This window comes from Giraffa tippelskirchi, chromosome 3 (assembly GCF_054371585.1).
Source record: "Giraffa tippelskirchi isolate mGirTip1 chromosome 3, T2T-mGirTip1v1.2.pri, whole genome shotgun sequence".
Lineage (NCBI taxonomy): Eukaryota > Metazoa > Chordata > Mammalia > Artiodactyla > Giraffidae > Giraffa > Giraffa tippelskirchi.
The window spans coordinates 123909902-123934895 of NC_137277.1; the positions used below are offsets into that span (position 1 = coordinate 123909902).

The window sequence follows — 24994 nt, forward strand, 5'->3', positions numbered from 1 at the left end:
AAGGCACCTGCTTAAATTTGAGTTCTCTTCTTAAAGAGAAGGGTATCCTTCTCTGAGTCTGTCAGAGAACCCTCTCTGTATTGGCTCCAATCAGTATTCTTTGGAACTTGCACTTTATGGGACATATTTTATGTTGCCTTAAGTCACTTAGAAAAGTTTAAAGTTTATTCAGTATACCTCCTTCATTGACCTTAGTTCTGTGATATGATACATTTTAGGAAGATTTTTGTTAAACATGCTTAAAGACATGTCAATTTTAGCTACAGATTTGCATAAGTGCTTCAGGGAGCTTGGGACACTCCTGGCTTGCTCCAGGGGCTGATCTGCATAAAGTGCTCTAGGCTTTGGAGAAATTGCTGCCCAGGCCTTCCTACATTTAGGTTAAGACTGTTCCCTCCAAAACGAGTGATACAGAACATTTGGCCATCCAAGGACCACCAAAAGCCAGAAGTACCTTCTGTCCCACTGTCTTCCCATAGCCAGTGACTGGTGCTCAGCTGTAAAAGCCCAACTGCCTTGTCTGACAGTGAAACAAACCCTGTAGTAAAATAGCCACATTAGATAACCCTACAGAATCAGCCTTAGGCTGTGATTTTGTCTCAGATTTCCACCTTGCCAAATTTTTCTCTTCCCCTGTCTTCTTCCCTGATTCACTTGCCAGGTTTTCCTGGTGTCACCTCTTTGATAAAGCACTGGCATGCAAGTTTTGTCTCAGAGTTTGTATCCACAGATCCTAAACCCAGACAGGCACTAAAAACTTAACAATACTTCTTAAGCATTTAACACATTCAGTTTGCATAAAATTTTCATGAGTGTTTCATTTATTTCTTTTATTAGTTTGCTTTTTGCATCAGAATCCAAATATGATTCACATATATCAATAAGGAGACTTTTAAAATCCCTTTTAATCTTTAGATTCCCTTTATTTTCTTTCCCACTGCAGTTTTTTTTTAATTTGTTTTGTTTTTGAGAAATGATCCTGCTTTCCTGAGAGTTTTCCACAGACTTGATTTGAGTGCTGGCATTCTCTTGGTCTTATTTAACATTTTCCCTTGTCTTTGCTTTTCCTGTAAATTGGAAGTCACCTCTACAAGCGGGATCTGGTTCAGATTTGATTTTTGACAAGACTCTTTCATAAGAAGTATTATACTCTTCCATCAGAAGGTATCTAATTTATGGTTGTTTTTCTCTTTGTGATGTTGGTATCATCACAACTGAATACTGATGCTCAATACTCAGATATATTAATCCATTGGGGGTTGCCAAATGGTGATATTCAAATTCTAATATCTCTTCTTCATTAGCACAAATATCTTGAGAAACTTTCCTTTATCAACTATTTGGTTACTTTGAAGTACAGTTTGTACAGGGAATTTGAAGAATAAATATTTGATTTTTACCCTTAAATAGCTTATTTTCAAAAATAATGAGTTGGTCTCCTAGCATGCTTGAAAGTTTTCTTACCTTACTAGATTTCCCTTTGTATCATGAAGAGCTCAGGGATTTATCTATAGAGCATGTTTTTCAATCCACTGTAGTTGTATGAATTTTCAGAAGAAAATGTTATCCTACTGTATATTTTACTTTATAATTTCCATTTAAAAACCTTTGAAGTACAACTGGTGGATCTTTTCAGGCTTGTGTGATGGTCTACCTCATTCTTTTCATTGCTACTGAGTGTGACACTATATACATTAAGGTTTACATTAGAGTCTTTCGTACTAGGCTGAGCCTTTTGTGTGCATTATTTCATATAGTCTTTAAGACACCCTATGATAGAAGTATGGAATTCTTCTGTTTTGGATGCAGAAGAGGAGTTCAAGGTTATCTAGCTTAGAAGAGGTAACCTGGGATTTGAGCCCAAATCTGCTTGACTTTGGAAGCCCTCTGCTTGGTACCAAGTCTCTGACTGGTCCAAGTGAAGATGCTTTTCTCTTCCAAGAGAGTTCTTTACATGAACCCTTCTTTGTCTAGCCCAATCCTTCTCTGGGTGGAACCTCCAACCTCCTTAGGAATCCTGCTTTAATCAATTATCTCTCTGGGTACACAAGTGGAATCTTTCCCTCAGTAGTAAAACAGACTCCATCCTAAGAAGACAACCGACTCACCCCTTGACCCTGTGCCCTCTGACACAGCCTGCCTCTCTCTCCCACAGCTGCTATTTATTTGATCAAGTCGGTTGAGAGTAGGGTGGTCTGTGAACTGGCTTTTTGTTTGCTCCCTGTGTGACCTTTGGGCCTTTGTACCTGTCCTAGAGGGACTATCTCAGCCCACCCACTGACTGAGTTAGCTCAGTCTCTGTAGAAACCCCTGCTATTGCTCCTACCTGCACTTCCCTGGCTCCAGCCTGAGGAGCAGGAAAATTTTGGAAAATCAAACATGGCCTTTGCACTTCCAGCTTGGAGATGTTGGGAAAGTTGCAAGAGAGAAATCTTGACTTAAAGAAGAGTATTCTTTTCATAGCCAGGAAATATCTGTTTCTACAACCTGGATATTCATTCTTTCTTGATGAATTTTTCCTTGACATGCTCAGCCTTCGTTAATATGTCTTTTTCTGTCCAATTAGTTACAATTCTCTGCATATTTGGGTTTCCATGGTGGCTCAGAAAGTGAAGAATCTGCCTGCAATGTGGGAGGCCCAGGTTCGATGTCTGGGTTGGGAAGATCCCCTGGAGAAGTGAATGACTACCCACTCCAGTATTCTTGCCTGGAGAATTCCATGGACAGAGAAGCCTGGAGGGCTTGTTTATAGGGTTGCAAAGAGTCAGACATGCCTGAGTGACTAACACTTTCACTTTTTCACTTCTCTCTGCATATTCTGCTTTGCATTGTTAGCCAGGTTGGAATAAACATACTTATAAAATCTTTGAGGGCTGGTATGTCTCCTATTCCCTTAAAATTACCTAACCCACCAATTACCCTCCACATGATGGGCACACAGAGCTGTTGGAGGATAGTTTAATTTATTGTTCTTACCAGCCTTTGGGGGAATAAATGAACTATAATAACAAACAACCCAGACAAACCAGGCTTTAGAAGCTATCTACTGATTTAAGGGATCAGACTGTGGTGACATCCCTGGGTAATATCTTGCATGAGCTCCCCCTAACAGCCTATTTCTGACACCACTATTGTCTGAGATATCTGTTTTAGAACTTTCTGCTATTTCTGTGAGCTCTTCAGAGAGACTCATCGTTCCCACCACAGCTGAATTATGGGGTTTCCTGGTGTTCAATCTTTTCAACATTAAGTAACACGACTGGGATGGCATTCATTTTGCCTGCCAAGAATCCCTTATGCCTTTTAAGAATATATTTTCCTTGAAAGACCACCCCGTACCTGTAATCAGTCCTCATAGTTGGGCGTAGGCCTGATTTTCCCTCTTCTTGCCCCCATTCTGGGTATGTGCAGATCACATGACCCAAGTCAGGCAAATGAAGCTCAATTTTGGGGAGCATGACCAAGAAAGATGTGTTCCCTGTCTGCTGGATTTATCAAAGTGGAATTAAGAGGCTGCCATGAAGACAGAGACTTTCTGAGAGAGATGCAAACACACAGTGAAATCAGAGCAATCAAGACAGAGCCAGGTCTGATGACATTGTGTGAGCTTCTGGATCCATCCATGCCTAAAGCCTGAATGCTCCCTGCATTGACAGTTATGTGAAACAACTGGTTCCTCATTTTGCTCAAACCAGCTTGTGTACATTTTCCATCACTTTAAACCTAAAATGCCCTGTGAGCTTAGTCGCTCAGTTGTGTCCAACTTTGTGCGACCCCATTGACTGTAGCCTACCAGGCTCTTCTGTTTATGGGATTCTCCAGGCAAGAATACTGGAGTGGGTAGCCATTCCTTTCTCCAGGGGATCTTCATCACCCAGAGATCTCACCCAGGTCTCCTGCATTGCAGGCGGACTCTTTACCATCTAAGCCAACAGGGAAGCCCTTAGAGCCCTAACTCGTAGCATATCTTCCACATTTAAGTTAGATTGTTAGAAGGGTATAGTGTTTACAGAGGAGGAGCTCTATTACCTTTGGTTTTTCCCATGTGTTCCCTATTTTCCTAAATGTTTTGACAATGGTCTAGTGGGGAAAGGGAGCAAATCAAAGCAACAGACTCATGTTGTATGAGAACCTCCTTCCCCATCCAAGGAAGGCTTTATCACCGGGGTACATCAGTTATAAATATGTTTGGCTTTAGGTAGTAGAAAATTCCAACAGAGACTTAAACCAATAGGCATGTAATTTTGTCATGTAACAAGGATTCTGTAGGTAGGTGGTTGGTGTAGATGAGGAGAGTAATCATGTCTGCCAATTCTGTGGTGTTTATTGTTCTTCCTTCATACTGTTGCCTCATGGTCATAAAGTGGCTGCCGCCACCCCAGACATCACATGCACATTTAAGACAAAGTGAAGATGGAAGAGAGAAGGATGTTACTACCTCCATGGCTCCTCTTCCATTTGAAAACTGGAAGATCCCTGAATCTCTGGGCAGATTTCTGTTTTCGTCTAATCTGCCAGAACTTAGTAACGTGATCACTCCTACATTCAAGGAAAGCTGGGGGAGAAAATGTTAAGCTAGATGTATTGATTTATAACCCTTACAATTATACAGTACAAGTGACAAATAGGTTCAAGGGATGAGATCTGATAGAGTACCTGATGAACTATGGATGGAGGTTCATGATATTGTACAGGAGGCAGTGATCAAGACTATCCCCAAGAAAAAGAAATGCAAAAAGACAAAATAGTTATATGAGGAGGTATTACAAATAGCTGAGAAAAGAAGAGAAGCTAAAGGCAAAGGAGAAAAGGGAAGATATACTCATTTGACTACAGAGTTCCAAAGAATAGCAAGGAGAGATAAGAAAGCCTTCCTCAGTGATCAATGCAAAGAAATAGAGGAAACAATAGAATGGGGAAGACTAGAGATCTTGTCAAGAGAATTAGAGATACCAGGGGACTATTTCATGCAAACATGGGCACAATAAAGGACAGAAATGGTATGGACCTAATAGAAGCAGAAGATATTAAAAAGAGGTAGCAAGAATTCACGAAGAACTATAGAAAAAAGATCTTCATGACCCAGATAACCACGATGGTGTGATCACTCACCTAGAGCCAGACATCCTGAAATGCGAAGCCAAGTGGGCCTTAGCTTCGAAGAATCACTATGAACAAAACTCGTGGAGGTGATGGAATTCCAGTTGGGCTATTTCAAATCCTAAAAGATGATGCTGTGAAAGTGCTGCATTCAATATGCCAGCAAATTTGGAAAACTCAGCAGTGGCCACAGGACTGGAAAGGGTCAGTTTTCATTCCAATCCCAAAGAAATGAAATAAGTCCTGAATATTCATTGGAAGGACTGATGCTGAAACTGAAACTCTAATACTTTGGCCACCTGATGCGAAGAACTGACTCATTTGAAAAGACCCTGATGCTGGGAAAGATTGAAGGCAGGAGGAGAAGGGGATGACAGAGGATGAGACGGTTAGATGGCATCAGCGTCTCGATGGACATGAGTAAGCTCTGGAAGTTGTTGATGGAAGGGGAAACCTGGCATGCTGCAATCCATGGGGTTGCAAAGAATCGGACACGACTGAGTGACTGAACCGACCTGACCAATGCTTGTGTTTCTTTAAATTAAAAGGAGGTCAAGAATGGATCTTAGTTACTTAGCAAACACATGTCTGTTCTCTCTCAAATCCCTTATTGTGACTTCTCTACTAGGAGGCTCCTCAGACTTATTGCAGAAAGGCTCCAGCAGGTATCCCTTGCCAGGCTATCAGATCTATCTGAATCCCAGCTGAAAGTCATTTTCAGTCCCCTCTGTGTTTGACAAAAGGATTCATCTGAGAAGATCGAAGGCTAAATTATAAGTACCAGTGTTCTTACTTACTGTGTAAAAAGGTTATAATAAAAATTCTGCAAACAGTACCATAAAAGACATAAAGTGCCTAATGCAGTGTCCAGCATATGGTTGGCACAAAATGAGTATTAATTTCCTTCTCCCTCTCTCTTTTCTATCAGTGTCCACCTCCTCCCTTTTACCCCCTTATGTCAGTAAGAGAGGTCATTGCAACATGCACTGGGCACTTCAGCTTTTTGGTTTATAACCCAGAACACTCAGAACAGATCTGAAAGAACATATCAGTCTCTAAGATCAAAGGAAGTAAACCAATTATCCTTCAATTAAAAACAAATAAAAATGTTTAAAAAGATCAAAAGAAGCCACAAATGTCACATATCTTTGTTTTAATTCAATTCACAAGTTGTTCACCCAGAAAACATGAACCTATAGCAAACCAGACCCAATTCGTTCTAGTGCTTGCTTCATGGATCTGCTCATTATCCTGTAATAATGTAATCAATTCTGCCCGCTTGGCATGGAGCAGAGGTTCCAAAAGATGCAGAGACACTGAGAGGCCATCCAGTCTGCAGCATGACAAAGGGAACTTATCCTAGTGTTTTGCAGCAGAATCGGTTCTGCACAGAGGCAGGGAAGATGGCCTCCTATGTCACACAAGATCAAAGCAACACTTCTTCCCTGCCTTTATTTTTCCCTTCTTGCAAGATCCTGTGCTGAAGTAGAAGGAGCACCCAAATGACGGTCCCAGTACAAGTTTGAAATTTGTATCCACCACCGACTAACTATATGATCCCAGGCAAATCACCCAAATGACGGTCCCAGTACAAGTTTGAAATTTGTATCCACCACCGACTAACTATATGATCCCAGGCAAATCATTCAGCCTCTCTAATCCTGCATCCTCCCTAGCCAAATGGGCTGTTGTGAAAATTAAAAAAGCAGACTTCTGTGAGAGGATATGGTACACAGTAGGTGCCAATTACTGCCTGTTTCTTCTCCTGCCAAAACAATAAGAGCATCTACTGTGGACCAGGTATTTTCAATATGTCAGATCATTGATTCTCATTGTAAAATGATGTATGGGTAGAATTTCCAGTTATAGATGAGAGGGAGAGCTCTGAAGCCCTGAGAGTCTAAATAACCTGTCCTAAATCACACACTGGGTAAGTGAGGGAGCCAACATTTGTTCCTAGGATGGTTTTATTCCCTATCTTTCTATCCACAGACATTATACTTATCAGAGAGTCTTTTGACTATTCCTGGCCTAAAATCTTATGACTCTACCTATCACATTTTCATTCTCATAGAAAGTAAAGTTTAGACTAAATGGAAAGCCTTCATAATGGCATCCCAGGCACCCGAAAATTAGATGAGGAGATTAACCCATCAACCAAAGTAAACTTGATCTATAAGACTGAACTCTGAGACTTCAGCACTAACCTAACCATCTAATTTGGATAAGGGCTTCCCTGATAGCTCAGTTGGTAAAGAATCCGCCTGCAATGCAGGAGACCTCAGTTCGATTACTAGGTCTGGAAAATGCCCTGGAGAAGGGATAGACTATACATTACAGTATTCTTGGGCTTCCATTGTGGCTTAGCTGGTAAAGAATCTGCCTGCAATGCAGGAGACCTGGGTTCGATCCCTGGGTTGGGAAGATCCCCTGGAGAAGGGAAAGGCTACCCACTCCAGTATTCTGGCCTAGAGAATTCCATGTACTGTATAGTTCATGGGGTTGCAAAGAGTCAGACATGACTAAGCAACTTAAAAAAAAATTTGGGTAAGCCCCCTTTCAAAACTCAAGACCCTAGTAAACCCACAGAGCTGAAAGCAAAGGAGTGTGGCTCTAGAATCTGTCAGGGCAGAGTGATGTAGAAGGGCATTTTTACCCTAGTATGTGATTTGACTAACACTGGACCATACTAGCTTGAGATTTTCCCCCAGGAGAATTGGGTGAAAGCCACTTTATTATATGTGCACATTTCTATTTTCAAAAACAAACCATATCACACTACAGAGAAGCATTTATGTCTTTCTTTTTTCACTAAACAATACATCTTGGAGATGTTTTACATCAATACATGTAAATCTATCTCATTCTCTTTAATGACTTTATAGTATCCAATTGTGTGGAATATGTATGCTGATGGTGACTGCAGCCATGAAATTAAAAGACGCTTACTCCTTGGAAGGAAGGTTATTGCCAACCTAGATAGCATATTTAAAAGCAGAGACATTACTTTGCCAACAAAAGTCCGTCTAGTCAAGACTATGGTTTTTCCAGTGGTCATGTATGGATGTGAGAGTTGGACGGTGAAGAAAGCTGAGCGCCGCAGAATTGATGCTTTTGAACTGTGGTGTTGGAGAAGACTCTTGAGAGTCCCTTGGACTGCAAGGAGATCCAATCAATCCATCCTAAAAGAGATCAATCCTGGGTGTTCATTGGAAGGTCTGATGTTGAAGCTGAAACTCCAATACTTTGGCCACCTCATGCGAAGGGTTGACTCATTGGAAAAGACTCTGATGCTGGGTAGGATTGGGGGCGGGAGGAGAAGGGGACGACAGAGGATGAGATGGTTGGATGGCATCACCGACTCGATGAACATGGGTTTGGATAGACTCCGGGAGTTGGTGATGGACAGGGAGGCCTGGCATGCTGCAATTCATGGGGTCGCAGAGAGTTGGACACGACTGAGCGAATGAACTGAACTGATTGTATGGAGGAACCATATTTTATTAGATGTTTAAGATATTTTCTATATTTTGCTATTATACAATACTTGCAGTAAAAAAAAGAAAAAGATGCTGCTGGACACTATGGCAAACCCATTCTGCCCAGAGATGGATCATGAGGATGTATGAGCTCCCCTGTCCCCTCAGGCCTTTCTGGGAGGTCAATTCCTGTTTTCTCTTGTAGATCCGGGCACAAGGCCATCCTCCTTTATGAAATCCTGCAGAGAAGGGCAACATTTTTCTTTATCTCCCATCTGTTGCCTTCCAAACAATACAGAATCCCTACTGATTTTTTTATGCCACAGAGAAATAGCAAAGGATGAATCCAAAGGTGAACTACTTGATAAATTATATAATGTTAGGAAAATTCACGAAGCTATGGTGGGCATTATCCTTGTTGACATGTAAATGTTGCTGGTCTCAGTTCTCCAGTCCCCTTGCCAGCCATACTCTCATCTCCTCCTTAGGAATATCCAGCTTGGTTTACATTCTGTTTATTCTCTGCCTTCTCCTCTTCTCTGGGAGAGTAACTTTCAACTTCACTGACATCAGTCCAGGTCTGGCATCCAATAAACCTGCTTCGGCTCTACCCCTTGTATGACTTTGGATATTTCATTTCTCTGAGACTCAGTCTCCCCCTTTTCCAATGGCATCTCCTCATGGTGTTGTTATTAAGATCAAATAGGAACACACAGGGCTTCCCAGGTGGCGCTAGTGGTAAAGAACCTGACTGCCAATGTGGGAGATGTAAGAGACACATGTTCAATCTCTGAGTCTGGAAAATTCCCCTGGAGGAGGGCACAGCAACCCACCCCAGTAATCTTCCCTGGAGATTCCCATGGACAGAGGAGTCTGGTGGGCTATGGTCTACAGGGTAGCACAGAGTTGGACATGATCAAAGTGACTTAGCAGCAGCAAGAACATACAAGAATGTGCTAAGCCCAGTGCTAAGTATTAGTGAGTAAGTATTAGTCGCTCATCTCACATGCTAGTAAAGTAATGCTCAAAATTCTCCAAGCCAGGCTCCAGCAATACGTGAACCGTGAACTTCCAGATGTTCAAGCTGGTTTTAGAAAAGGCAGAGGAACCAGAGATCAAATTGCCAATATCCGCTGGATCATTGAAAAAGCAAGAGAGTTCCAGAAAAACATCTATTTCTGCTTTATTGACTATGCCAAAGCCTTTGACTGTGTGGATCACAATAAACTGTGGAAAATTCTGAAAGAGATGGGAATACCAGACCATCTGACCTGTCTCTTGAGAAACCTGTATGCAGGTCAGGAAGCAACAGTTAGAACTGAACATGGAACAACAGACTGGTTCCAAATAGGAAAAGGAGGACATCAAGGCTGTATATTGTCACCCTGCTTATTTAACTTCTATGCAGAGTACATCATGAGAAACGCTGGGCTGGAAGAAACACAAGCTGGAATCAAGATTGCCGGGAGAAATATCAATAACCTCAGATATGTGGATGACACCACCCTTATGGCAGAAAGTGAAGAAGAACTAAAGAGCCTCTTGATGAAGGTGAAAGAGGAGAGTGAAAAAGTTGGCTTAAAGCTCAACGTTCAGAAAACTAAGATCATGGCATCTGGTCCCATCACTCCATGGGAAATAGATGGGGAAACAGTGGAAACAGTGTCAGACTTTACTTTTTTGGGCTCCAGAATCACTGCTGATGGTGACTGCAGCCATGAAATTAAAAGACGCTTACTACTTGGAAGGAAGGTTATGGCCAACCTAGATAGCATGTTTAAAAGCAGAGACATTACTTTGCCAACAAAAGTCCGTCTAGTCAAGACTATGGTTTTTCCAGTGGTCATGTATGGATGTGAGAGTTGGACGGTGAAGAAAGCTGAGCGCCGCAGAATTGATGCTTTTGAACTGTGGTGTTGGAGAAGACTCTTGAGAGTTTCTTGGACTGCAAGGAGATCCAATCAATCCATCCTAAAAGAGATCAATCCTGGGTGTTCATTGGAAGGTCTGATGTTGAAGCTGAAGCTCCAATACTTTGGCCACCTCATGCGAAGGGTTGACTCATTGGAAAAGACCCTAATGCTAGGTAGGATTGGGGGCGGGAGGAGAAGGGGACGACAGAGGATGAGATGGTTGGATGGCATCACCGACTTGATGAACATGGGTTTGGGTAGACTCCGGGAGTTGGTGATGGACAGAGAGGCCTGGCGTGCTGCAATTCATGGGGTCGCAGAGAGTCGGATACGACTGAGCGACTGAACTGACTGATTAGTCGCTCAGTCGTGTCCAACTCTTTGCGACCCCATGGACTGCAGCCCACCAGGCTCCTCTGTCCATGAGATTTTCCAGGCAAGGCTACTGGAGTGGGTTGCCATTTCCTTCACCAGGGGATCTTCCTAACCCAGGGATCGAACCCGAGTCTCCTGCACTGCAGGCAGATTCTTCACCGACTGAGCTACAAGGGAATGGAAAACAATTAACATGTTAACCAGGCATAAGAATCATCATCCCGTAAGAAAATCCAAATGAAGTCTTCATTTTGGTTTTTCTCACTGCTTTTTTCCCCCTTCTGGGTAACTACCGTAACAACAAAAAAGAACTGACCAACTCAGACCCCAGAGTTCAGAATCAATCACTATTTTGTATCTTTGTGACAAGGGGAAAGAATCATATTCAAAAAGAAATCATTTCGTTCATTGAAGAATCACCCATGAGTCATAGATGGAATGATTGGAGGACTAAAGGAGAGTCTGTGAAAAGACTGAGGATATAATATATTGCCACAATGTCGTTGGGTAAATTTTTTTGTTTTAAGGAAGTCAGCAGACAATGGAGTGAAAGATTTGTCTGGATTTTTCCCTCTGCTTTTCCTTCTTTGATCTGAGATCAACGGGGTTGTTCTTTGCAGAGCTGGTTTCTGAGGCTTCTGATGAGTTGCAGGTGGCTTTCCAAACCATCATGTGATCATTCATCAATCTCTGTGACATATTTTGCCAACAGCCAGGTGGAAGTTTTGAAATCTTTTTGGCTGATTTATATATGCAAAATATGACAGGTACATTCGAGGTCTTTATTTAGGGTCAAAGGATGGCCCTGTCTGCTTTAAGCATGAACCCACACAGATAGCTATCAAAACATTCATTATTGCTAATGGGGAGGGTGTGTCTGCAGACCACCCCAGAGGTCACCCAAACACTGTGAATCATTTACAAATGAACAACTGTGGTCTCTACATAAAGTGACTGTGTGGGCAGAGGCAAAAAAGCATATATTTTCAAAATTTTCCTGGTGAGTGGGATGTTATTTTTGTGATTCTTGTAAACCACTCGGAGCATGATTTTTTCCCCATATTTGTCATACATGTTAGTAGGAAAGAGTCAAGGAAAATCAGTGAAATAACTTTTATTATTTTGTGGGAATCTTAACTACTATCTGAATTTGCTAACACATGAGTTCTTGCCTTGATATTTCTTAGGAAAATCCTTTGGATGAATAATTCAGTAACTTAAAATGTTTACTTTGAGATTTTTCAGATTAAAATTGCTTTCATAATTTCCCAGTTCAAAATCCCCATAGTCTTTGAGCCCAAACTGATAGTTACGGGGTCTCCATCACCTGCTAAGTGTTTTGTTTTGTTTTTTTTGATCAGCACATCCAACAGAACTTTTTCTCTGGTGATGTAAAAGTTCACTTTCTGTGTTGCCCAATAATTTGCAACTAGCTGGTAGAACTGAATTTTTTGTTTAACTTTAATTATTAAAATTTCAATTTCGGTAGCATATATGGCTGGTCCCTTCTTTATTTGACGGAGCAGGGTCAGAGCCTTCTGAGAGGGATGTCAGGGGACCTGCATTTCCTGAGCCTGACTGAGGTCAAGGAGAAGAGCCTCATGGCCTCTCTGGGTCAGGAAAGAGAGGCAGCATTGCAATGTGTCCTCTGGCTCCCATCTCTCCAGCCCCACTCAAGTCTCCCCTGAAAGCCCTAACAAGATGCTCCTCCTTTTGGTACCTTGTAAATCACCATCTCTGCCCCTCTCTTGGTCCCCTGTGAGGCTACCTTGTGTAACAAGGTTTCGTCCTGTAGGTCAACCCTCTGTGTCCCCCAAGACTGTAAGGTCACTGAAAGTCCTATCCCAGCATAGGGAGAAACTAAGGCAAAAACTAAGCAGATAGACCACATGCCAGGGCTTGTGAAATTCATCCCAAACTCATCTTGACCTGCTTTGCAACCTCCCCCTCCCCACACCACCCTTATTTCCCCTTGCTTTTTAGAAACTCATTTTTTTTTCCTCTCCATCATCCTCTTTCTCCTATTAATGTCTCCTGGCTTTGACCCTCCCTCTTGGTTCCCACTCTAGCACCTCTCTCTAGTTGCCAGCACCTTGTGAATTTCCCACTGTGTTTCCTGGTACCTGACCTCTTTGGATGAACACAGGTGTCCTCCTGAGGTCAGAGCCAGGGCAGATCCTGCTGAGGTGCCTGGGGTTCTGGGGTTGCCTGCCTCCTTCTTTAGTGATCATGCTCACGCTTAGTCGCTAAGTTGTGTCCAACTCTTTGCAACCCCATGGACTGTAGCTTGCCAGGCTCCTCTGTCCATGGAATTCTCCAGGCAAGAATACTGGAGTGGATTGCCATTTCCTTCTCTGGAGGATCTTTCTGACCCTGGGATCGAACCCACATCTCTTTTATGTCTCCTGTCTCCTGCATTGGCTGGTGGATTCTTAACCACTAGCACCACCTGGGAAGCCCCTTCCTTTAGGTATGTTGTTCAGTCACTCAGTCGTGTCCGACTCTTTGTGACCTCATGGACTGCAGCACACCAGGCTTCCCTGTCTTTCACCATCTCCCAGAGTTTGCTCAAATTCATGTCCATTGAGTCAGTGATGCCATCCAGCCATCTTGTCCTCTGTCGTCCCCTTCTCCACCTGCCTTCAATCTTTCCCAGCATCAGTATCATGAGTTAGCTCTTTGCATCAGGTGGCCAAAGTATTGGAATTTCAGCTTCAGCATCAGTCCTTCCAATGAATATTCAGGGTTGATTTCCTTAATGATTGATTGGTTTGATCTCCTTGCAATCCAAAGGACTCTGAAGAGTCTCCAACACCATAGTTAAAAAGCATCAATTCTTCAGCGTTTAGCCGTCTTTATGGTCCAACTCTCACATCCATGCATGACTACTGGAAAAACCATAGCTTTGACTAGACAGACCTTTGTTGGCAAAATAACACCTCTTCTTTTTAATATGCTGTTTAGGTTTGTCATAGCTTTTCTTCCAAGGAGTAAGCATCTTTTAATTTCATGACTCCTGTTACCACCATCTGCAGTGATTTTGGAACCCAAGGAAATAAAGTCTGTCACTGTTTCCATTGTTTCCCCATTCATTAGGCATAGGGGCCTATAAATACTTGTTGAGATCTTAAAAAACAAAAATCTTTTTAAAAAAGACATTTCTGTTTTGTTTTGAATTGCTTCTCAGCGCTAAAACACTTGCAATTGCTTTGAAAAAGCAAAACCAAAATGGGGGCCATATGGGGGGATTTAACCACCCAATTAGATTTCTCCTCTTTGTTATTACTGACCTGCAGTGAGGTTCATAAGCCATTATGTTGTCTGTATCCAGCAGTAGTGTGGCGTGTTGTGGGAAAGGTAAGCCTCAAGTAGATTAAGGGTCTCATTCATGTATCTTCAGTGTATGAGCGGGATAGCCCAAAAGGAATGAGATTTTCCCCTGTAAAGGGGCAGGGGAGATGTTCACAGAGATCAGAGGAGCAGTGTTGCCTGGTTGGAAGGGTGAGTGTATCCTTGGGCTGTAGTTTGTTAGACATGTGACCAGATGGTAAATGCCTTGGACATAAATGGAAAAGTGCTATCGTAGGCTTCCCAGGGCAATTTTTAATCAGGAGAAAATTTTTCTTAAATTTAGGCAGCATTTAATCCCTCTGTTGACTGAGATGTCCATCTTGTAAGGCACTAGATAGTTTTATATAAAATATATGCATATACAGACACATACATAGATGTATGTACTCATAAAGAGCTCTAGTGGAGTCATGGATGACTTATCACACTCAGCAGTGTAGAAAAATGTGTTTTCCTTAATCTGCTTGTTACTGACATGATTTTCCTATGAGGCCCCTTCCTATGGGAGGGGGGAGCCCAGTTCAGTTCAGTTCAGTTCAGTCGCTCAGTTGTGTCCGACTCTTTGCGACCCCATGAATCACAGCACACCAGGCCTCCCTGTCCATCACCAACTCCCAGAGTCTACTCAAACCCATGTCCATTGAGTCGGTGATGCCATCCAGCCATCTCTTGCTCTGTCGACCCCTTCTCCTCTTGACCCCAATCTGTCCCAGCATTAGGGTCTTTTCCAATGAGTTAACTCTTCGCATGAGGTGGCCAAAGTATTGGAGTTTCAGCTTCAACATCAGTCCTTCCAATGAACACCCAGGATTGATCTCCTTTAGGATGGACTGGTTGGATCTCCTTGCAGTCCAAGGGACTCTCAAGAGTCTTCTCCAACACCACAGTTCAAAAGCATCAATTCTTTGGCGCTCAGCTTTCTTCTCAGTCCAACTCTCACATCCATACATGACCACTGGAAAAACCATAGCCTTGACTAGACACACCTTTGTTGGCAGAGTAACGTCTCTGCTTTTCAATATGCTATCTAGGTTGGCCATAACCTTCCTTCCAAGGAGTAAGCGTCTTTTAATTTCATGGCTGCAATCACCGTCAGCAGTGATTTTGGAGCCCCCAAAAATAAAGTCTGACACTGTTTCCACTGTTTCCCATCTATTTCCCACGAAGTGATGGGACCAGATGCCATGATCTTAGTTTTCTGAACGTTGAGCTTTAAGCCAACTTTTTCACTCTCTTCTTTCACTTTCATCAAGAGGCTCTTTAGTTCTTCTTTGCTTTCTGCCATAAGGGTGGTGTCCCAGAAGGTACTTAATTTAGTCTAATCTGGCAGTCTCAGTCTGAGCCTATAGTTTGAATAAACTCTCCAGGTAATTTTGTTTCTTTGGGAGTAAATTCTGCCTTTCCTTTTCTGCCCCTCTCCACCTTCTTCCTTTCCCTTCCTTGGACAGATGGAGAGAGAGGTGTGGCTTAGGGGACCTGGGCAGTGGAGGGAAAATGGGGAGTCTTGCATCCACAGGGCATCTCCTGGGGGCTCCCTGACTTCTGGTACAGTGAGGCAGGACTGGCATGTATGGGACTGGTACCACTGACCTGGAATTGATGAAATTGTCCAGATGGTCTGATGGGCTGGTATTTATGCTGCAGACATTAGCTTCCACATTTCACATCCAGTTTCAAAGTTCTAAATTATCTTGAAGGTCCCTAGCCTTCTGCTTGGCCATATGGCTTTGAAGCATCTCCAAGACCCCCATTAGGGCCTCTGAGACCCTACACGCCACACCCTACATGCCACACAAAGCCAGCTCCTGCTGCTAGTGCTGGGACAGCCCATCCAACAATGGGGCTGCTTGGAAGTGTCTTGATTACCTTGGGCTGCCATAACAGGATTCCTCACACTGAGTGGCTTAAACGTCAGGAGTTTATTTCTGGAGGCTGGAAGTCCAAGATGAAGGAGCTGGTAGGGTTGGTTCTTGGTGAGACCTCTCTTCTTGGCTTGCAGATGGCCACCTTCTCACTGCATCCTCATATGACATCTTTTCTGTGTATGTACCTCCCTAAGGTCTCTTCCTCTTCTGTAAGGACACTGGGAGTAACTTTCATTACATCCGTAAAGTTACTAATTCCAAACAGTGTCTCATAGGAGTTTAAGGCTTCAACATATGTATTTATGGGGAGACACATATTAGGCCACATCGGGGGATGTCTTCTGGACGCTTCTTCCACTGTACCTGTGGGAGCTGCCAGTGGCTGTCAGGTCTTGTTCCCTGCCTCCTCCGTACCTGTCTGGATGTTTGTAGACTACCTGTGCCTTCCAGAGATGTACCAAAAATGAAAACTTCACAATCTTTGTCTCTATCCCTCTTCCTTCCCACAACTCCTAAAGAAATTCTGTCATCTGGATCTTCCCATCTTCATACCTGATAGGTTGAAAGCATCTTAAATGTGACTTTCTTTCTAAATAATCCTGGGCTTCCCAGCTTCTTGTCAAAACAAAATCCACTGTGACTTTTCTCTGCTTGGGAGCTAATCCCACCCTGAAACACCTAGTTAGACCCATGGTCTGAAAGCTCCAGGGACAAGGAGGGTCACAGAGTGAAAAATATCTCTGAAAATGCCTTAAAAACTTCACATACCTATAGTATATATTTATGCACAAACACAGAAGTACCTTCAATGCTCTATCTTTTGCTTCTCTCAAATTCAATGGAATTATTTATGTAAATATTAATCACTGTCAGCATATATCAATTATTAGTTGTATTTTATATTTAATATTAATATAGTTAATAATTTAAGAATGTTATTCATGTCCATGGATGGACTGGGGGGTATAATGCTTAGTGAAACAAATCAGACAGAGAAAGACAAATACTGCATCCTTTCACATACACATGGAATCTAGAAAATTTAAGAAGAAAAGAGTCATTATAACAAAATAGAAATAGACTCACAGATGCAGAGAACAAACTCATGGTTATAGAGGAGGGAAGGGTGGGGGAGGGACAAAATAGGGAAAGGGGATTAAGAGGTACAAACTACTAGGATAAAATCAGTAAGTTACAAGGTTTTCATGTACAGCACAGGGAATACACTCAATAGTTTATAATAAGTGTGTGGAGTTAAGTCTATAAAAATATAGAATTACTATGTTATATATCTGAAAGTAATATAATCTTGTAAGTTAACTACACTTCAATTAAAACAAAAAAGAATGTCATGTTCTGGAAGTATAATATTCCAAATCCTGAGCAATGGGGTGGCCTAAAGGAATTTGTTCCAGTCGTGTCTGACTCTTCACCATCCCACGGACTGTAACCTGCCAGATTCCTCTGTCCATGGGCTTTCCCCAGACAAGAATACTGGAGTGGGTTGCCATTTCCTTCTCCAGGGGATCTTCCTGACCCAGCAAAGGAATTTGTTACATTTGCTTCTAGCCCTCACTGTCTGTCAGCCTCTTCGAAGTGAACTGGGGCCATGGTAGGCAGGCATCTTTCAAGGTTCTGATGTGTGAGAATGTGAGGTCTCAGGAGAACACGGCATCTCCTACTGTGAGCCTTCAGGGCTCCCCTGCCTCTACCCATGCTGTTCTCATGCCCAGAGCCACTGATGCTTCCACTTCTAGATTTGATATTAAAAAAAAAAATGGTTGTGTCTTAAAAGGTACCATGTGTTGTATGAAAGGAGAGAAGGTTAGCACTCCCCTTGACAAGGATGGAAGAAACTCTCGAGCCTGACAACATGCATACGGTTAAGGCATTGCCACCTACTTCATGGCATCCAACCACTGTTCATGGGGCTTTCCTGATGGCTCAGCAGGTAAAGAATCTGCCTGCAATGCAGGATACATAAGAGATGTAGGTTCGATCCCTGGGTTGAGAAGATCTGGAGAAGGAAATGGTAACCCACTCCAGTATTCTTGCCTGGGAAATCCCATGGACAGAGAAGCCTGGTGGGCTACATGCCAAAGTGTTGCAAAGAGTTAGACACTGCTCCACAAATTCACCCGGCCTCCATCCCCCATCCTCCCACCCTACCCCAAATAGGCAACCATTTTTATTGTTTTTTAGTGTGGGTGTATGGTGTGGGGGTGTGGTGGAGTGGGGGGGAGGAGTGGGCAGGGGGTGGGAAGATTTGAAAAGCAAAAGAAGAAAATACAAATACAGATTTCTGTTTTCCTTACTTTCACATTGAAAAGGTAGTATACTATATTGACTGTTTTGTACACTGCTTTTTTTCATTTCATTTTTTGAGAAAAATTTCCATGTTAGTATATAGAAAGCACCACATTTTTCTTCTTTTTAAAAGAAATCAATTCAGAGTATGCAGTCTTAACGTACAGTGATGAGAAACTATTATTTTATGATCTTTCCATTAAAAGCTTGACTGAAAAAAAAAAAAAAGGTTGTCCAGGGACTTCCCTGGCAGTTTAGTGCTTAAGAATCTGCCTTCCAACACAGGGGACACAGATTCAACCCCTGGTCCAGGAACTAAGATCCCACATGCCCTGGGGCAACTAAACCTGCATGACTCAAATACTGAGTCCTTGTGCTCAGGAGCTCCAGAGTCACCATTGTAGCCACGCGTTCCAGGAACAAACTCACTCAAAAGGACAATGCAGATAGTGGAGTGCAGTTTATTACACCAGTGGGCCCAAGGCAGAGTCTCCTCTTAGCCAAGGGCCCAGACCAGTTTTTGAGAAAACCTTATATACCCTAAGTGTATGTGCCCAAACCCACCTCCCCAAATTCGCTGAAACTAGTCTGAACAAAGGAAAACAAAGATACAATCAAAGTTAACCTGTGATTCTTATGCCTTAGGCCTAGGTAGTTAACAGTGGACAATTATCAATAGGCCTGTGGTCATACCCCAATAAACATAATAGAATTTATGATTCTATTTGGTTACACAGACAATTAGGGTATTCTTTTATGCAATGGAGAGTCTAGGTACGAACCCTGGGGCTTTTCCATGGGGTGGGGGTGGGGGTCTGGTTTTCCAGTTGGTTTGTTGTTTCCATAGATACTGAGCATACAGCTCAAAGTCCACAGTCCGGCCCAACATGGAGTCCTGCTCTCAAGATGGAGCCTGTTCTGTCCGTTTCCTCCATCACAACTAGAGAAGCCCCTGGGTGCCACAACGAAGACCCAACACAGAAAAAAAAAAAGTGATTGCCCAGTATTCCCTTCTTTGGTTGTTTAAACTATTTAACTAGTCGTTAGCTATTTAAATGATTTAACTGTAAGCTATTTAACTAGTCTTCTCTTAAGAAACACTGGATTATTTCCAATCTTTGATATAAGCAAAACTGCACTGAATAAACTCATATACATGTCATCTTGTACCCATCTTGCAGGTATGTAGATAAGATAAACTCCAAGAAGTAGGATCGATGGGGCAGGTCTATGTTCTTTAGTGGATTTGCTAGCTATGAACAAGTTGCAGTTTCCTGAGGCTGTTTCCAGGTGGTACAGTGGTAAAGAATCCGCCTGCAATGCAGGAGACCTGGTTTCAATCCCTAGTTTGGGAAGAGCCCCTGAAGGAGGGCATGGCAACCCACTCCAGTATTCTTGCCTGGAGAATCCCTGTGGACAGAGGAGCCTGACAGGCTATAGTCCACGGGGTCGCAAAGAGTCAGACACAACTGAGCATGCACGCATGCACAAGGCTGTACCAATGTGTGCACAGTAGTGTACTACTGCCACTGAGAGGCAGGCTTGATTCAATCATGCATTTCTTAAATACCTTAGATTATGAGTCTTCAGTGTGACAAGCAGTGTTTAACTACAGTAAATTACAGTTTGCATCTCTGGCTTACCTTAGTGTCTTGCTTCTCAGTAATGTTACAGCATTTTCGTGTCCTTGGCCAGGACCCACTACCAGACTAGACACAAGGTGCTTGCTCTCATGCAGGCCTGGTTTCCCCAAGATGCTGCTTAATTTTATTGGCTTGAAATAACTTTTTCAGAATAATACTCTCTTCTATAACATCTTGACTGCTTTTAAGGTCATCAGATTGTTACAAAACATGACTTGGATCTGCTTGCCCACAAGCAGTAAGGCCACTCTACTGACACCAGGTCGTGGTTAGGGCAAGTGCAGCATTTACTGCAGGCACCAAGCAGGAGCCTAGAGCAGGTAGTGCTTAAAAGGTCTGAACTCCCTGAAAGCTTTCAGGGAAATGTTCATAAAGATATAGTGTGGGAGGGGCGTTGTGGGGTGTGGGATCCATTCACAAACATTCTTCTGATTGGTTGGTGGTGAGGTAATTGGGAGTCAACATCATCAACCTTCTGGTTCCAACCCATCTGGGATCTATATAGACAGCATACAGTTAACTTCTTCTATCTGATGGGGGTTTCAGTATCTAAAACAACTCAAAGGACATGGCTCAGAATAGTATCCATTGTCCTTGAAGAAGAACTAAAAATGCCCTTGACTTTGTTTAATGGCTAAGCTATTATTATTTTCTTTTCCTTTCTTTTTGCATTTTTTCACTTTCTGATTATATTTACTCTTTGGAACTCAGGGAAGGCCCAGGAAGCTAAACTTTTTCTACAGACAAAGTAGGCAGAGGACAAGGAGAGGGTGAGGGGTCTTTTACAACAAGGCCCCATAGGGTCTTGCTTGGTTACAAAAACCACAGTTAAAACTTGTGACTTCCAGGTACCTGGAAGTGCTCCAGCCACCCCTACCACGTCTGTTTGCTTTGAGGCTTGGTTTTTCCTCTTGAGGGGGTACGAAGGGTTTCTCTCTTTTGCATTCATGAATATACAAAGACTGCTTCTCAGAGGTACAAACGACACCATCTTACAAGTCTTTGGTCATATTAACCACTGCTTTCAGAAGCTGAAGCAGTCTTGTCTACTGTCATAGCCTCGTCTTGGTTCTTTCTAGAAGAGTCTTCAGATGAACCCTTTGCTTGATCCTGACTCTCCTCTTAGCTCCTCTCTGGAGCAGCATTTCCTTTTTTCCTGGGAGGGAGAGCCCAGTAATGGAAACAGTATGTTGATTCTGCAGCCTTTGTTGTCTCTCCAAGCCTCAGTTTCCTCAGCTGTAAAATGGGATCATTAGTAGCATTCTCTAAGCTTCACAGAGCAGTAGTGAGAATGCTCTGTGCACTGAAAAGTGTTACAAAGAGTATATTTTTTCCTAATTTTAAATTTAAAAAATTTTTATCAGAGTGTGATTACTTTACAATGCTGTGCTAGTTTCTTCTGTCCAATGAAGTGATTCTGCAATATGTGTACATATATCCTCTCCCTCTTAGACCTCCCTCTGACTCCCCCCATCCTACCCATCTTCAAAAATGAAACATTGAAGACATAAAAAAGGGATCTGAATGTTGTATATTAAAGCATATGTATGAAATCTAGAAAAATAGTACTGATGAACCTATTTGCAGGGGAGGTAGAGAGACACAGACAAAGAGAATAGACTTGCAGACACAGTAGGGGAGGGAGACTGTGGGACTAATTGAGAGAGTACCCCTGAGACATATATATTACCATATGTAAAATAGATGGCTATTGGGAAGTTGCTGTATAACACCGGGAGCTCAACTGGGTGCTCCGTGACAATCCGGAGGGGTGGGATGGGATGGGGAGTGGGAGTGAGGTTCAAGAGGAAAGAGGGATATGTTTACTTTTGGCTGATTCACAGTGTTGTTTGGCGGAAACCAACACAGCATTGTAAAGCAATTGTCTTCCAATTAAAAGAAAAAAAGTCCACAGTATAGCTATACTAATCCTATTGCTATTTTCCGGTATTTTGTATTCTCTTCCCATTCTTATCCCTACAAAAACAATCAGATGTGATCTTGAGCTGAATCACTACTCCCTCTAGGCTGCTCTCTGCACTTCTGTTCTCCAGCGCATGGGAGTGGGGCAGAACCAACCCCTCTTCAGGAGGATGCAGGGTGAATGATTTATCTCTGAGTGTTTTTAAAGAGATCAGACATTTTATGCGGCATGATCAGGCTGCTGCAGAGTTCGCCTAACACCAAATAGATATACAACAGACAAAGAAAAAAACACTCAAAAGAGACTTTGTAGCAGCGATGATCTATTTTTCCAAGTATCTCATAGTTCTGAAAGGGTCTTTATATGTATTAACTCACTCTAGCCTTCTAACAGTGCAGGGAGGCAGGTAGGACAGAGCTGATTTATTTATTTTTGTTTTCCGGTTCTGAACAAGAAGCCCAAAGAGGCTGAATAATTTGTTCAAGGTTGCGGTTAGTTTGTGCTAGGGTTGGGCTTGGAACCCAGATATAATAGATTCTTTTCTTGATCTTCAAGTTTTTGTTAATTTAATCCTTCATTATAATCTTTGTGCTTGGTGGCTATGTACTAGTATTGCTTTTGTATCCATCTCTCCATGGTATCTCTCAATATACACTCAACTAATTATTTGATATATAAAGTAAGCTTGGAAGCTACATGTTTGGTTATCTGAATATCATAACAATTGTCAGGTATAACTTACTATAACCCTTTCTAATGAACCCTGCGGCTGCTGCTGCTAAGCCACTTCAGTCATGTCCGACTCTTTGCAACCCCATAGATGGCAGCCCACCAGGCTCCCCTTTCCCTGGGATTCTTCAGGCAAAAACACTGGAGTGGGTTGCCATTTCCTTCTCCAATGCAGGAAAGTGAAAAGTTAAAGTGAAGTAGCTCAGTTGTGTCTGACTCTTCACAACCCCATGGACTGCAGCCCACCAGGCTCCACCGTCCATGGGATTTTCCAGGCAAGAGTACTGGAGTGGGTTGCCATTGCCTTCTCCGCTAATGAACCCTAGTGAACTACAAATCTGGTGGCTTTGCATTTGCTTGGAAGAAAAGGGTTACAGACTTGAGATCTAATAATTCAGATCTAATAGGACCCTACTTTGTATGTTATTGATACTGTAAAGTTTTCCAATTACTTTTATAGCTTTTATTTCACACAGTCCTCACTGCATCTCTTTGAGGCAGTTATGACAGCTTTGAAGCCCTGATGCATCTGGGTCTGCCACCCTTCTGGGGTCACATTTCACTTGAACATACAAACAAGAAGACTCAAGTCTCCCTTCTGCGTGGTTCAGAAGGGAGCATTCAATGGTTCCATGTATTTCCAGGGGAGACAAGCTTGGGGTGGAGAATGGAGAGATGAGTTCTGTTCTGCTTCAGAGGAGGCCCTTATGAGGGAAGTTTGCAGCCCCCGGTCAGTGTCAGCCTACCCTGCTGCCATCTGCTGGCCGGATGCTGTCTGATCCTCTCGAGTGCTGTGCCCCACCTGACTGTCACTCTATGGACAGCCTTTCTTCATCCTGACAATTCACTATTCACACCAGACTGCTCAGTATTGCAGACATTTTTGAAGTTTGGGGGAAAATGGAAGATAATTACACTGCAGGTAGAAAACTACTTTAACTGCCATTCAGATGTTCTTGTTCATAGAAATCTACTAAGCACTTTTCACCACAGGGAACTTCTTATTCACCTGCTGCCATTTTGTCAGAACCTTCTCACTGCCAACAAGGCCTCCATCTTTCCTTTCAGACAGCTCTCCACCCCTTTATTCTGGGCCTAAATTTTCTCTTACTTTGATTTGCAGAGCAATTCCTTTCTTCAGTTTGTTTTTAACCTTCTCTTTTCAGACCATGACTCTGGAAATTCTTACCTTTGATTCTCAATACTTTGATAAAGTATTTTTCATAAATAAAGAGCTATTAGATTTGAATTCCTAGCTATACCAAAGTGGCTACAGCTGGTTCTTATATTAAGTATTGATTTTTCTTTCCTTTTCATGAATAATTCTTTCCATTTAACAGATGAGGAAACTGAGGCTTCAAGTCTATAATTAAATGAACACCAGAGCTAGTAAGTGGCGCTGCTGAGACCTTATTTATCCACTCTATTCTGTTTTTCAAAAGACTTTAATGACAACTTCATTGTTTAATGTTGTCATGATATCAAGCTGTATCTTAATTTACTTTTCTCCATTAGAAGTGATTACCTCAAAGAACACTTTTCATTGACTTTCCACCGCTCAGAATGCAAGGAACAAAATCTCCACCCTAAGGAGCAATGGATGTCATAGCTGCTGTTCACACAGCTGAGTCAGGCTGTTTATATTTCTTGTAAAAGTGATTGTCTCATTAATCTTCACTTCAATGACCTAGTCCTGTGCCAAGGTCAAAGATGCAGGTGAATTGCAAATATGTTCCCATGCACACGGAACACAGTGCCTATGTCAGTTTTGTTTGACGTGGCAATGAATGTGGAGGAGTCAGAAGCTGGAGGTGAGAGAGATGGAGGCCCACCTTTTGCAAATGTGCACAGTGTCTCTACTTTTCGTAACACCGAAATATGTATGTTAACCAGGCATGGAAAAATCCTGTTCAGCAAGGGAGGGCTAATTCCCCAAGGAATTACATTCTATCATTGTTGTAGAAACCAGTACTTGAGAAACCAAGCACCACACTTGGAGAGTTGGAGAACTCAGGTTTATTTTGCCAGCGGGCCCAGAGGAGTTAACACTCCAAGCTCTGAGCTCCAAACAAAGGGGTTACAGAGTGTTTATATATGGACAGGCATGATTAAGTGGGCTTGTGGGTTTGCAGGGGCTAGGGCAATTGCAAAGAACAGGACAAGGGTGGGTGAGATAAGCTCCAGTTTCTAGTATTGTGAGTCCCCACTTTCTGAGACCTACGTGATCTATATTTTGCAAGGAGCAAGCTGAGTTACAGAGGCAAAAGGAGCAGGAGGTTATACAAAAATTTTAATTTTTCCTCTTCAC

The 24994-nt window shown here is 42.6% G+C and overlaps 1 protein-coding gene and 1 non-coding gene across 2 annotated transcripts in view; one reads left to right on the forward strand and one right to left on the reverse strand.

Annotated features, from left to right (window-relative positions):
• LOC145541792 (uncharacterized) overlaps positions 1-20402 on the reverse strand; it is a 284540-nt gene extending 264138 nt beyond the window's left edge. Inside the window, exon 1 of the transcript XR_014079289.1 lies at positions 20034-20402. The gene's annotated coding sequence lies outside the window, so the exon portion shown is untranslated. The remainder of the gene's footprint in view (positions 1-20033) is intronic.
• LOC145544050 (U6atac minor spliceosomal RNA) lies at positions 17886-18011 on the forward strand. Its single transcript, XR_014081274.1, has one exon. It is a non-coding gene; the product is annotated as a U6atac minor spliceosomal RNA (small nuclear RNA).
• Positions 20403-24994: the final 4592 nt, after the last annotated feature.